At 35.0% G+C, this 13680-nt stretch overlaps 1 pseudogene; it reads right to left on the bottom strand.

Moving 5' to 3' along the window:
* Positions 1-12845: 12845 nt before the first annotated feature.
* The window catches only part of LOC118842571, a 35834-nt pseudogene continuing 34999 nt past the window's right edge, over positions 12846-13680 (bottom strand).

The raw sequence follows: 13680 nt of genomic DNA, 5'->3' as shown, positions 1-13680 counted from the left end.
CTCAAAAGGGCCCCAGCTTTCCTTACTATCCTGGACCATAATCTTTGTTTTGGCTTTAGTCCCTTTGTGAACTCTATTTAACTAAAGAATCAGCCATTTCAATGTTAGACACCATTTTTGCCACATTTTCCTTTTCTGTTCAATGTATTCTCAGCTCTGAGGGTGCATTACCACCCGACCTCTCCATCCTCATTCATAAGATGCCTAACAGAGGAGACAAGATGGTGGCTGGAAAACAGGGACTCACTTAAGCTCTCCCCTAAATCCCTCCAAACACCTGTAAAAAATGGCTCTGAACAAATTCTAGAGCTAAATCACCCATGAAATAACAGAGGGAAGCAGTTTTCCAGTCCAGGACTGCCTGAATGGTCACTGGGAATGATCTATCACATTGTACTGGGAGCAGAGGTCAACCCAGCATGGACCTCATCAGGAAGGACCAGGCCAGGAATAGGTCAGGAGGAGCAGGCCTTAAGGCCATGAATCATTGAGCCAGACTTCTCAACCCACAAATGCCAAAGACAATTTAGCAGTTCAGTAGGAAAACTGCTGGATATGCAGAGACATGTGCAGTCCAGCCCCAGCCCTGGGACGGTGGAGGTGGTGGTCACACCAGCAAGAAGTTCTGGTAACTGCTTCCAGAGCTCCAGCTGTGGCTGCTTCTTTCCCCAGGCCCACCTGGTGGGAGGAATCAAGAGGCAGATCAGAGTGGGAGTGCAGGGAGCGGTTTGCTCATGCAGACACAGAGGTATCTTGCTTTGCCCCACTTGGATCTGGGTTGCGGTCCTGGTTGGTGGTTTTTGGGGGAGGAGGAGCCCTGCTGTGGCAGAGCTTGCTGTGTAGAAGTAGCTCTGAAAACAGCAGTGCAAGACCCCTGAAGCTTGGGACAAAGAATTCCCCAATGAAGGCAGTCATACCCTGACAAAAAGCTCAAGCATCAAGTAGTTGGTTGGGAACACAAGTAAGCAGCAAGAAAGGACTCAGACTATAGAATCTTTTTTTGGTGACAAAGAAGAAGACAGCTAGAAGGAGTCAACAAAGTTAAAAAGCCCACATCAAAAACCTAAAAGAAAAATATGACTTGATCTCAGGCCATGGAAGCCCTCAAAAAGAATTTGGAAAAGTAAGTAAGAAAAGTAGAGGAAAAATTGGGAAGAGAAATGAGAGTTATGCAAGAAAATAAGTCAATGGCTTGCTAAAGGAGACCCCAAAAATACTGAAGAAAATAACACCTTAAAAATAGACTAACCCAAATGGCAAAAGAGTTTGAAAAAATCTAATTAGGAAAAGAATGCCTTAAAAGGCAGAATTAGCCAAACGAAAAAGGAGGTCCAAAAGATCACTGATGAAAATACCACCTTAAAAATTTGAATGGAACAAGTGGAAGCTAGTGACTTTATGAGAAATCAAGAAATTATAAAACGAAACCAAAAGAATGAAAAAAATAGAAGAAAGTATAAAATATCTCATTGGAAACACAACTGATCTGGAGAATAGATCCAGGAGAGATAATTTAAAAATTATTGGACTACCTGAAAGTCACAATCAAAAAAAGAACCTAGACATCAACTATCAAGAAATTATCAAGGAAAACTGCCCTGATATTCTAGAGCCAGAGGGTAAAACAGAACTTGAAAGAACCCACTGATCACCTCTTGAAAAAGATCCCAAAAAGAAAACTCCTAGGAATATTGTAGCCAAATTCCAGAGTTCCCAGGTCAAGGAGAAAATATTGCAAGCAGCCATAAAGAAACAATTTGAATATTGTGGAAATACAATTAGGATAACACAAGATCAAGCAGCTTCTACATTCAGGGATTGAACGACTTGGAATATGATATTCTGGAGGTCAAAAGAACTAGGATTAAAACCAAGAATCCCTACCCAGCAAAACTCAGTATAATACTCCAGAGCAGAATATGGATTTTCAATAAAAGAGAGGACTTTCAAGCTCTCTCAATGAAAAGACCAGAGCTGAAAAGAAAATTTGACTTTGAAATACAAGAATCAAGGGAAGCATGAGAAGTTAAACAGGGAAGAGAAATCATAAGGGACTTACTAATGTTGAACTGTTCTGTTTACATTCCTACGTGGAAAGGTGATATTTGTAACTCATGAAACATTTCTCAGTATTAGGGTAGTTGAAGTGAACATGCATATATATAGACAGAGGGCACAGGGTGAGTTGAATATGAAGGGAAAATATCTTAAAATAAATAAATAAATAAATACAATTAAGGGGAGAGATAGGAATATATTGGGAGAAGGAGAAAGGAAAAGATAGAATGGGCAAATTATGTCACATAAAAGTGACAAGAAAAAGCAGTTCTATTGGAAGGGAAGAGGGGGCAGGTGAAAGGGAACAGAATCTTGCTGTCATCCAATTTGACTTAAGGAGGGAATAACATACACACTTAATTGGGTATCTTACTCTACAGGAAAGTAGGGGAGAAGGGGATAAGAGAGGAGGAATGATAGCAGAGAGGGCAGATCAGGGGAGGAGATAATCAAAAGCAAACACTTTTGAAAAGGGAGAGGATCAAGGGAGAAAACTGAACAAAGGGAGATAGTATAGGATGGGCAGAATTATAGTTAGTCTTTCACAACATAACTGTCATGGAAGTGTTTTGCATAATGATACATGTGTAGCCTATGTTGAATTGCTTGCCTTCTCAAGGAGGGTGGGTGTGGAGGGAATAAGGGAAAGAATTTGGAACTCAAAGTTCTAAAAACAAATGCTCAAAAAAAGTTGTTTTTACATGCAACCGGGAAATAAGATATGCAAGCAATGGGGCATGGAAATCTATCTTACCCTAAAAGAAAGTAAGGGGAAAAGGGATGGGGAGGGGAGTGGGGTGACAGAAGGGAGGGCAGGCTGGGGAAAGGGGCAATCAGAATATATGCCATCTTAGGGTGCAGTGGAGGGTATAAATGGGGAGAAAATTTGTAACTCAAAATCTTGTGGAAATCAATGCTGAAAACTAAAAAATATTAAATAATAAAATAATTTTAGAAAATAAGATCCTTAGCACTCCCTGCTGGAGGAAGTCTTGGATCCCAATTGAGTGTATCCATTTAAAAGTTAAGCTAGAGAGGAGGTCAAGATGGCAGAGTAAAGCTGTCCCAACCCATCTCTCTAAAAATCTTTAAAAAGTGCATCAAACCAAACTCTGAGTGGTATAACTAACAGGAAGTCATAAAAAGTCATTTTTCCATCCCAGGACAATAACAACACCACACACATGCACATGCACATACACAACACGGACACATGGGGATAGAGAGAGAGAGAGAGAGAGAGAGAGAGAGAGAGAGACAGAGACAGAGACAGAGACAGAGAGGCACAGAGAGACACAGAAAGACAGAGAGAGAGAGTTCTCATATTAAGGTTGTGGACAGTTCTGCAGACCTCTATATAAAGGAATTTTTATGTAATGCGACTTCGCCTGTGAACCTGGAGAAGGGTGAAGGGAGGGAGGGAGGAAGCAGAGCCACCCATGTAGAGAGGGGGCCAATACACAATTCAAGGACATGTAGGGCAGGAAACAGAGAAGTGAGTGCAGGAGGAGGAACACATGGTGGCCTAGCTGCAATTGAGAGGAAGAATACATGGGTATTAGAAATGTGGAGGCCAAACACAGACAAAGACAGAAGAAACAGGGGCTGGGCATAGACACAAGGTACCTGAGTGTAGACATATGGTGGCTGGGGGATGGGGTGGGGCACTGAGCAGAATAGTGTAAACATCACCTCTCTTAGTGTCCTGGGTCTCAACCCAAGACTCTGATCTGGTAGTAGCCTCTGTATGTTCATTCTTCTGCTTACCTGGAGGGTTTTTGGGGGGAGATGTTTTGTTTTGGGGGTTTTTGGTGAGGGAGTGTGAAACCAAGAAGAACCAAGGAGAGGGATAGAAGTGGAAAGAGAGGACAATAATGTACAATAAAGTTAACATAGGTGTTATTTTTTTAATGCAGATTTCTTTTGGAGTTATTTACATATATTTGAATATTCATAATACAAATTTATGTAAAAGGAGAAATGTCTGTAAGTTGTATATACATATACACAGAGAGAGGCACATAGTTGTATATAGGAATTCATGGAGAACCTGTGGCCTCCAGGTCACATGTAACCCTCTAGGTCCTCAAATGTGGCTCTGAAGTTTGGATTCAGTCAACGGGCCATACTTGAGGACCTAGAGGCTCACATGTGGCCTGGAGGCTTCAGGTTCTCTACCCTTTAGATAAGAGGAAGGCAGACAGTGATAAAAGGGAAGGTGCATTAAGTGAGGGAGTGATCATAAGCAAAATAGATTTTTGAGGAGGAGACAGAGTTTAAAAAGAGAAGAAATAGAAGAGAATATGATGGAGAGAAACATATAGCAAGCATAACAGTGAAATATGAATGGAATGAAGTCACTCAAAAAATGAAAGACAATAAAAGAATGGATTCAAAATCAAAATCCAACAATATGTTCTTTACCAGACACATACTTGAAAGAGAAAGAAACAGTTAAAATATGAGTCTGGAACAAAAATTATTACACTTCAGCTAAAGAAAAATAGGCAGGGGTAGCAATCATGATCTCAAAGCAAAAGCAAAAACAGACCTAGTAAGAAGAGATGGTAGGGGAAATTCTATTTTGCTGAAATTTATCATTAGAAAATGAATTAATATCAATACTGCATATATAGGCACCAAATGGTATAGCATAGAAATCCCTGAAGGAAAAGTTAATTGAGTTATAGAAGGAAATAGACAATAAAACTATACTGGGGCAGGACCTCAATTTACCCTTCTTGGGTCTAGATAAATCTAACGACAAAATAGAAAATAAGGAGATAAACAGAATTTTATAATAGTTATATATAATAGGTTTTTGAAGAAAATTGAATGGAAATAGAAATAAATATATTTTTCTTGGGTGAAAAAAATTATACCTTCACAAAAATTGACATATATTGAGGCAGACAAACCTCAAAAACAAAGGCAGAAACACAAAAATTTTAAATGTATCTTTTTCTGACCAAAAGGAAATAAAAAAAATATATGGAATAGAGGGTCTTTGGTATAGACTAAAAATTAATTTGAAAATAATAATCTAAACCTTAAAAAAGAGTAGGTCAAAAAAGGAAGAAAACCAAATTACCAGTATCAAAATTTAAGAGGGTAAATTCACAAATAAAATGAAATTAAAATACTTGTTAGGAGCTATTTTGCCTGACTTCATTGTAATTTAATATAATTATCCTCATGTAATGAGGATAAACTGGAAGGCTTTCCAATAACATCAAGGGTGAATCAAAGATGAAATAGAGTGTCACACAAGGTAAAATGAATAATTTTGATTGTATAAAATTAAAACAAATTCAATTGTGTCTAAATTAGAAATTGTATATAAATAGGAACCATTCTTCAACTGATAAATGGTCAAAGGATATAAACAGACAGTTTACAGAAGAAGAAGTCAGTTATCAATAGACATATAAAAATGTCCTCAATCACTAATAATTAGAGAAATACACTAATAATTAGAGAAAAACTCTGAAGTACCAACTCAAACCTATCAAATTGGCTAAGATGATAGAAAATGAAAATGAGAAATGAGGGAATGTTAAAAAAAAAGATAGGTACACTAATGCACTGTTGGTAGAACTATGAAATAGTTCAAACATACTGGAGATCAATTTGGAGCTGTACCCAAAGGGCTATAAAACTGCATATCCTTTGACCCAGCAATATCATTACTAGGTCTATACCCACAAAGTTATCAAATAAAGAGGAAGAGGACCGATATGTACAAAAATATTCCTAGAAGCTCCTTTTATAATGATGAAGAATTGGAAATTGAGGGTATTCTCATAAATTAGAAAATACTGAACAAGTTATGGTACATGAATGTGATGGAATATTATTGTTATGTAAGATATGATGAGGAGTATGATTTCAGAAAATCCAGGTTAGACTTAAATGAATTGATGCAAAGTGAAGTGAGCAGAAACTGGGGGTAGTAGGGGGGAGCAGTGTAACAATAATGCTGCTTGCAATTGCTGTGGAGGTATAAGGCCAATAACACTAGCACACAGGAGGGCTGCTAGCACAGGTTCTTTTCTAAGGAAAGCAACTTTAAGGGGTTTACAATCTCACCTTATCACTTTAATTAAACATGTGTGTGTGTGTGTGTGTGTGTGTGTGTGTGTATCACCACTCACTTAGTTCAAGGGAAAAAGTCAGCACCCTGAACTTCAGAGAAAACACAAACAGAAATTGCAAGCAGAAATTACATAAACAGAGCAAATAAAAAAAAATCAGCAGACATGTCTTCTGTTGGTCCATAGCAATACATACATAGTTACCAGGGAGGGAAGCAACAACATCTGGGTTTTCAAAGCCAGGGGGTTCCTTAATGGCTACCCAGAATCTTGTCTGGCCATATCACATGAACACTTTTCCAATGAGTGAGCTTCAAAGCAAAATGCTAACCTCAGAATAAAGGTGTCACAACTATGTGACTCAAATTCATGTGACTTAAGCTTTGTAGTGACTTGCACAGGTCATCAAGAACTCTTGATTCAATCAAAGGCAAGGTGCGGTCAAAGGCACTTGGTTGCCCTAGTGCTGAGAAGCACTCCAAAAGAAACAACAGCGAAAAGTCTGACAGCTTGCCATTACAGGGGGAAATCTGTTCTGTAACAAGCAAATTGTATGAAAAATCAACTGTGCAAAACTTAGCAATTCTTATCAATAATAAGATAATATCTACTGATCCAACAAAACTCCAAAGCTCTCATGATATAAAATGCTATGCACCTTAATATAGATAACTATTTTTGCTTGCTCTTTTTTGTTTGGAAAAAATGGTTAATGCAGAAATACATTTCTCATAACTATATAATAGGTATCATATTTTTTTTTCTTTCTCAGTGAGTGGATAGGTGGAGGGATGGAAAGAATGTGAAAAGAGAAACTATCATAAAATTGAAATTGAAAATGTTAAAACAAAAAATGCATGTGAGCCACCCACTAGTCAGCACTGATTATGATACAAGTGCCTTATCTCCATTGTTCATGCATTTTCTGTCCCATTTTTAACATCTATTTCAAATTTTCACTACTTTATTTAGGACCTTGATTTCATCTATGCTCTGTAATGCAATCAGGATCCCTGTACCGGATGGCCAGAAAGTAAAATTAATGGCTATTATCACTCATAAATGACAGTTATTTATTTTTCTTATTTATTTCATTAAATATCATTTTTAAACTTTTAAGTCACAAATTCTCTCCCTTCCGCCTACTCTTCCCCCATCTCTGAGAAGGCAAACATTTTTATTTTGGCATGTGAGATCATGCAAAATATATTTCCATATTAACCATGTTGCAAAAGAAAACACAAGCAAAATGAAATAATAAAAAAAAGGAAGTTTAAAAGTGCTTCAATCTTCATTCAGAGTTCATCAGTTCTCTCTCTAGACATGGATAGAATTTTTCTTCATGGATCTTTTGGAAATTTTGTGGATCATTTTTTTGATCAGAGTATCTAAGTCTTTCACAATTGATCATCTTTACAATATTGCTGTATTGTGTACAATATTCTTATGGTTATTCCTCCAATTACTTTTTTTTGCTTTAGTGCTATATTTAGCAATTCTAGTACAATACTAAAGAATAGTGCTGATAATGGATATCCTTGCTTCACTTTTAATCTTACTGGGAAGGATTCAAATTTGTCCCCATTATAGATAATGCTTGCTCTTTGTTTTAAGTAGATACTTCTCATCATTTTAATAATGACCATGTTGATTCCTATTCTTTCTAGTGGTTTTAATAGGAATGGGTGTTGTATTTTGTCAAAGGCTTTTTTGTATTTATTGACACAATAAAATGATTTTTGTTATTATTGTTTTGATACGATCATTATGCTGACAGATTTTTTTGGTGAATATTGAATCTGTCCTGCATTCCTAGTGTAAATCCCATTATGTCATAGTGTGTGATTTTTGTGATCTATTTCTATAATCTCCTCATTAGTATTTTATATAAAATTGTTGTATCTATATTCACTAAAGAAATTAGTCTACAATTTTCTTTCTCTGTACTCCCTGGTTTAGGTATCAAAACCACATTTATCTTACAAAAGGAATTTGGTAGGATTCCCTCTTTATCTCTTTTTTCAAACAGTTCATATAATATTGGGATTATTTTTTTCCTTAAATAATTGCCAGAATTCACTTTTGAATTCATCTAGTCTTGAGGATTTTTTTTTTTGTAGGCAGCTCATTGAAAGATTATTCAATTTCTTTTTCTAAGGAAGGTTTATTTAAATATTCTATTTCCTCTTTGCTTAATCTGGGAAGTTTATAATTTTATAAACATTCATTCATTTAACTTAGATTTTGAAATTTATTGATATACAATTGGGCAAAATAACTCCTAATAATTGATTTAATGTATATTCATTAGTTGGTACATTTGACTTTTCATTTTTCATAGTAATAATTTGGCATACTCATTAATTTTTTTAAATCAAAATCAAATTACCAATGTTTTATCTATTTTATTGCATTTTTTCATAAAACCAGCTTTTAGTTATATTTATTAATTCTTTTTTGCTTTCAATGTTATTAATCTCTCTTTAGATTTTCAGGATTTGCCTTTTGCTGTTTAATTGAGGACTTTTAATTTTGGGGGGTACGGGGGAGTTTCAGTAGCATGCCCGATTCACTGATCTTTTGAATCCCCCAAATTTTGGAATATTGCCTCATGGTTGTCATCCTCTTTAATGAAAGAATTGATCATTTCTATAATTTGTTCTTTGACCCACTTTTTCAGGATTAATTATTTAGATTCCAGTTAACTTTTGATCTATGCTTCTTCAACCATTTATTAAAAGTAAATTTATTGCATGATGGTCTGAAAAGGGTGTGTCTGAGATTTTTCTTTTTCTGTATTTGCTGAGGCTTTATGCCCTAATGTATGGTCAGTTTTTGTGAAGGTGCCATATACAGCTGAGAAAAAGGCATATTCCTTTTCATTCCCATTGCATTTTCTTCAGAGGTCTATCATATATAATTTGGTTAAGATTCTATTTTACCTAAATTTGTTTAGCTGAGAGGAGAAAGTTGAGGTCCCCAATTAGTGTAATTTCACTATTTCCTCCTGTAACTCATTGAACTGTTCCTTTGAAAATTTGGATGCTGTGCCATTTGGTGGTTTTATGTTTAGTATTTATATTTCTTCATTGGCTATGGCTCCTTTTAGCAAGATATAATTTCCCTACTTATCTGTTTTAACTGGGTCTGTGCTTTCGCTTTGTTTGAGACCAGGTTTGTTAGTCTGCCTTTTTTTTACTTCAGCTAAAGCATAACAGATTCTACTTCAGCACTATATTTTAATGGTTTGTGTTTCTCTGTGTTTCAAGAAGGTTTCCTATATGCAATATATTGTTGCATTCTGTTTTCTAATCCATTGTGTTTGATGCTTCCCTTATATGGATGAGTTCAACCCATTTACAGTCACAGTTATTATATCTCTCCATCTTGTTTTTTTCTATTTGTCCTTCTCTCTCTTTTTATCCTGTCACTCTTATCAAGTCTATTTGCTTCTGACCATTACCTTTTTTCCTGCCCTCCCTTTTATCACCTTCCTTTTGTCTTATCTCCTTCTTCTCCTACTTCCCTGTTGGGTAACATAGATTTCTATCACTAATTGAGTATATATATGTATGTATGTGTATATATATATATATATATATATATATATATATATATATATATATACACATACATACATATATCCTACAATCACTGAACCAATTTAGATGTGATTGAAGTTGCCAGCCCCCCACCACCATTTTCCCTTCCACTATAAAAGAAGAAACAAAATAATTTTAATTTACTCAGTTGGTTTATTCTTGGAATTATTGAAAGACTTCTATGACAAATAGATAGATAACTAACAATGTAATACATCACATGTACAGGAAATATATTGGAAATCACACTATCGCCTCAATAAAAGTCAAGCTGGCATTTCATAAAGTTCAATGTCTCTTCTTGATTAAAAAATCCAAAAAGAGATCTGTATGAGTGTTTTTTTCAATAATGAGTATATATTTTAAATGTCAAATTGATTTTTTTTAAACACAGCTTTTTCCCCAGAACCAATAAGCTATATTGGTTACTTTTTACCACCAGTTTCAAATATAAAATCATTGGTTTGGTTTTCAAAGCCTTTCATAACCTGGCTCTCTCTTACCTTGCCAGACTTCTTATATTTTATTCCTTCCAAGTACTCTGAGAGCTAATGACACAGTCCTCCTGGCTGTTCCTTCTGCATACCATTTTTATCTTCCAACTCTGAATATTTTCTCTGGCTGTCCCCATGCCCTGAGCATCTTCTTAATCTCTGCCTCCCATCTAACCAGGCTCCTTTCAAGTCTCAGCTAAATTTCCACCTTCATCAAAAATCTTTTACCAGTCCTTAATCTTAGTGCCTTCCCTCCAAGTTCACTCTCAATTTATCCTGTCTACTAATTTTACACAGTAGTTTGCATGATGTCTATTCTATTAAACTGTGAATATCTCTGCATTCAATAAAGTAAGGGAAATACTAAATGTAGAAGAGTAGAAAAATAAAACTATATCAAAGGAAAAAAAAACATTTTTAACTGAAATTAACAAAAATGTCACTACAGGTAATGAATGTGTTCAGCAAATACGCAAGATAATAACTTAAATAGACAAAAATTAATTGCACTTCTCTATGCTATTAATAAACAGCTACCAACCATAACAAAAGAGATCTTTTTAAAAAAATAGGGACCAAAATGCTAAATACTTGGGTATAGAATTAATTTAGAATACATGAGCTTTATTAAAATAAAATCATGAAAACCTAATGAGAGAAATGCAAAAAGACATGAATAATGGAGAGATAGATTTTTTTTCCTTGCAGAGAAAACTAAATATAGTAATGATGACAATACACTTTAATATACTGATTTATTGCAATACTATTCAGTGAGGAATAGTTTATAAAAGCTTACAAATTGGTAGCAAAATTTATTCAGAAGAACAAGTAAGCAAAAATATCAGGTTATAATTTATAAAGGGAGTTAAAGTAGTGAATTTGCCCTATAAAATTTTTTAAAAATTATTTAAAATTTAGTTAAGTAAAATAATATTATTTTAAAACAGAAATAAACCAATAGAATTCAATGTCAATTCAAGAAATGAATTCAAACAATTATATACATTATATTAAAATCTGGTCATATGAAATCAATTAAGTGGTAAAGTGAATAGAATAAATATTACTACTGTCCAAATAGACACATCACTAGCATATACCATTGAATCTTTCACTACTTTATCAGGTATAAACATGAGATAAATGTAAAAAAAGTCAAATGAAAAGCAAGAGAATGGGGAGAAATAAGTAGCAAATATAACAAAATAATTTCCTATGTAAAGTGTAATTTTTTAAAATATAAAGCCAATATTCAGATACTATTCACAACTGGTCATATGAAAGTTTATTCATAAGGAAATTCAAACAATAAACATATAGAAATATGAATGTCCTTATTATCCTTCAAAATATGTAAATTAATAAATCTTTAACCCTCTGTTATACACTTAGAGGCATTGAGTTGCAATTGAGAAATCATTATTAACTTTGAAGAGAGCAGCTTCAGTGAAATGATAATGTGAGAAGGTAGATTGTAAGGAGATAAAAAAAATGAGAGGAAAGAAAGTAGAGAGACCCATCATTGATTGCCTTTTTGAGTTGTTTAGCTACAAAGAGTAGAAGAAAAATAGGATAGTTAACAAAGATGGAAGGATCAAGTGAGGATTCTTTCAGTATAGGAGAGTCATAGGCACATAATTAGGCACTAGGAAATGAGCCAGTAGAAATGGAGAGACTGAAAATAAGTAAGAAAATAGGTATGACAGAAGGAGCAATTACTTGGAGGGGATGGGATGGAATGATATCAATTGAACAAGTGATATTTGTGATGTGAAACTTACCTCTGCCTTCCTTCTTCCTTCTTTCATTTTTTTTCTTCCTATTTACCTATGTATCATGATCTTAAATATTTTTTACAGGACAAATCCTATATGTTAATCTCTCTAGTACTCAAATGTCTTCTGAACTTTGGCTAACATACATACATAGACTTTACATGACTGTGATAAATAGATACATACCACTTTGAGTTCTGATTTTTCACTCGACATCTCTTAGACAAGTTTCCACATGTCAATTTACATGCACTTTAATAAACATATTACATTCAATTTTGCCAATATATAATAATTTGTGTAGCTATTCCTCCATTATTGGGCATTTCAATCATTTCCATTTTTTAATGATTATAAAAAGTGTTACTATTCCCTCACCATTTGGGGTATTCCATTTTTTTTATGGTTTGCAAAAATATAATGATTCTGTAATAGGCATGAATGTCTTTGTAGAAATTAATCTGGAAATATGGAACCAGATATGCAGTGTTATCCATGCCTTTTAATACATATAATCCCACAAGTCTTTAGCCTTCCAATCATCTATAATTACACATGATAAAATATAATATGAGAAATATCATAAAGAAAACAATACAGTAGGGAGAAATGCTTATGGATCTCCTTGATTAAAAACTAATTTACTTTATGATGGACGGTATCAACACTATCTCACCTCAAAGGTTTTTCAAATCTGTCGTAGCTTTTGGAATGTAGAATGTGGAGCCTTAGCTCAAATTCTCTTTTTTTTTTCAGGAATCAAAGGGCTTTTATTTAACAAGCTGGTTGTATGCAAAGGGAAACAACATTTGGCAGGAGTTACTGTGAGGAGGCCATGATGCTGGAACCACTCTCTAAGTTGATCTTTTCCACAGTGTTCTTGGGCTTGATACTCTCTTCTTGGCTGCAAATGAAGACCTGTCCTGCTTCATTGGCACTCCAGCCATATTTGCTCATCCATACTTTCAGCTGGTTGTCTGACAGATCTCTCAACATCTCAGCCAGCAGCCAGTGGTCAATATGTTGATATGTGATGGCAGATGAATTTATAGATGGAGTCTTCAAAGCCTGTGATGCCAGTAAGGAGAAGGAGATCCATGTTCTCATCTAGGGCATGCCAGAAAGCTTGGAAATGGCAGGTCTCCAGCAAGTCTCCCAAGTACAGGATCTGCCTGATGGGCTGCTCTCCTTGATGCTTAGCTCAAATTCTCAAGTTTTATTAACAGCAAAGCAATGCTAGTACAAAAGAAGGTGATTATTAGATGGCACTGTGGACAGAGTACCAGGCCTGGAGTCAGAAAGACTCATCTTCCTTAATTCAAATTTGGCCTCAGACACTTGCCAGCTGCGTAACCCTGGGCAAGTCATTTATTCCTGTTTGCCTCAGTTTTTCAACTGTAAAATGAGATGAAGGAGGAAATAGCAAACCACTCCAGTATCTTTATGAAGAAAACCCCAAATGGGGCCATGAACATTTAGATGCAACTGAAAAATAACTAAACAACCACAGAACTGACTAGCTCAGAAATTGTCAAAAGATGAGGATATTCAGCACAGATATTCAGCAAGGATGTTCAAATCCTTGTCTCTGTCTCTGCCTCCAGCTCTTCCTGTTCTCTTTTTCTATGTCTTTTTTCTGTGTCTCTGATGGTCT

The sequence above is a fragment of the Trichosurus vulpecula genome, chromosome 3, assembly GCF_011100635.1.
Source record: "Trichosurus vulpecula isolate mTriVul1 chromosome 3, mTriVul1.pri, whole genome shotgun sequence".
In the NCBI taxonomy this organism is placed as follows: domain Eukaryota; kingdom Metazoa; phylum Chordata; class Mammalia; order Diprotodontia; family Phalangeridae; genus Trichosurus; species Trichosurus vulpecula.
Note: the sequence above shows the minus strand (reverse complement) of the source record. Positions and strands in the feature narration are given on the sequence as shown.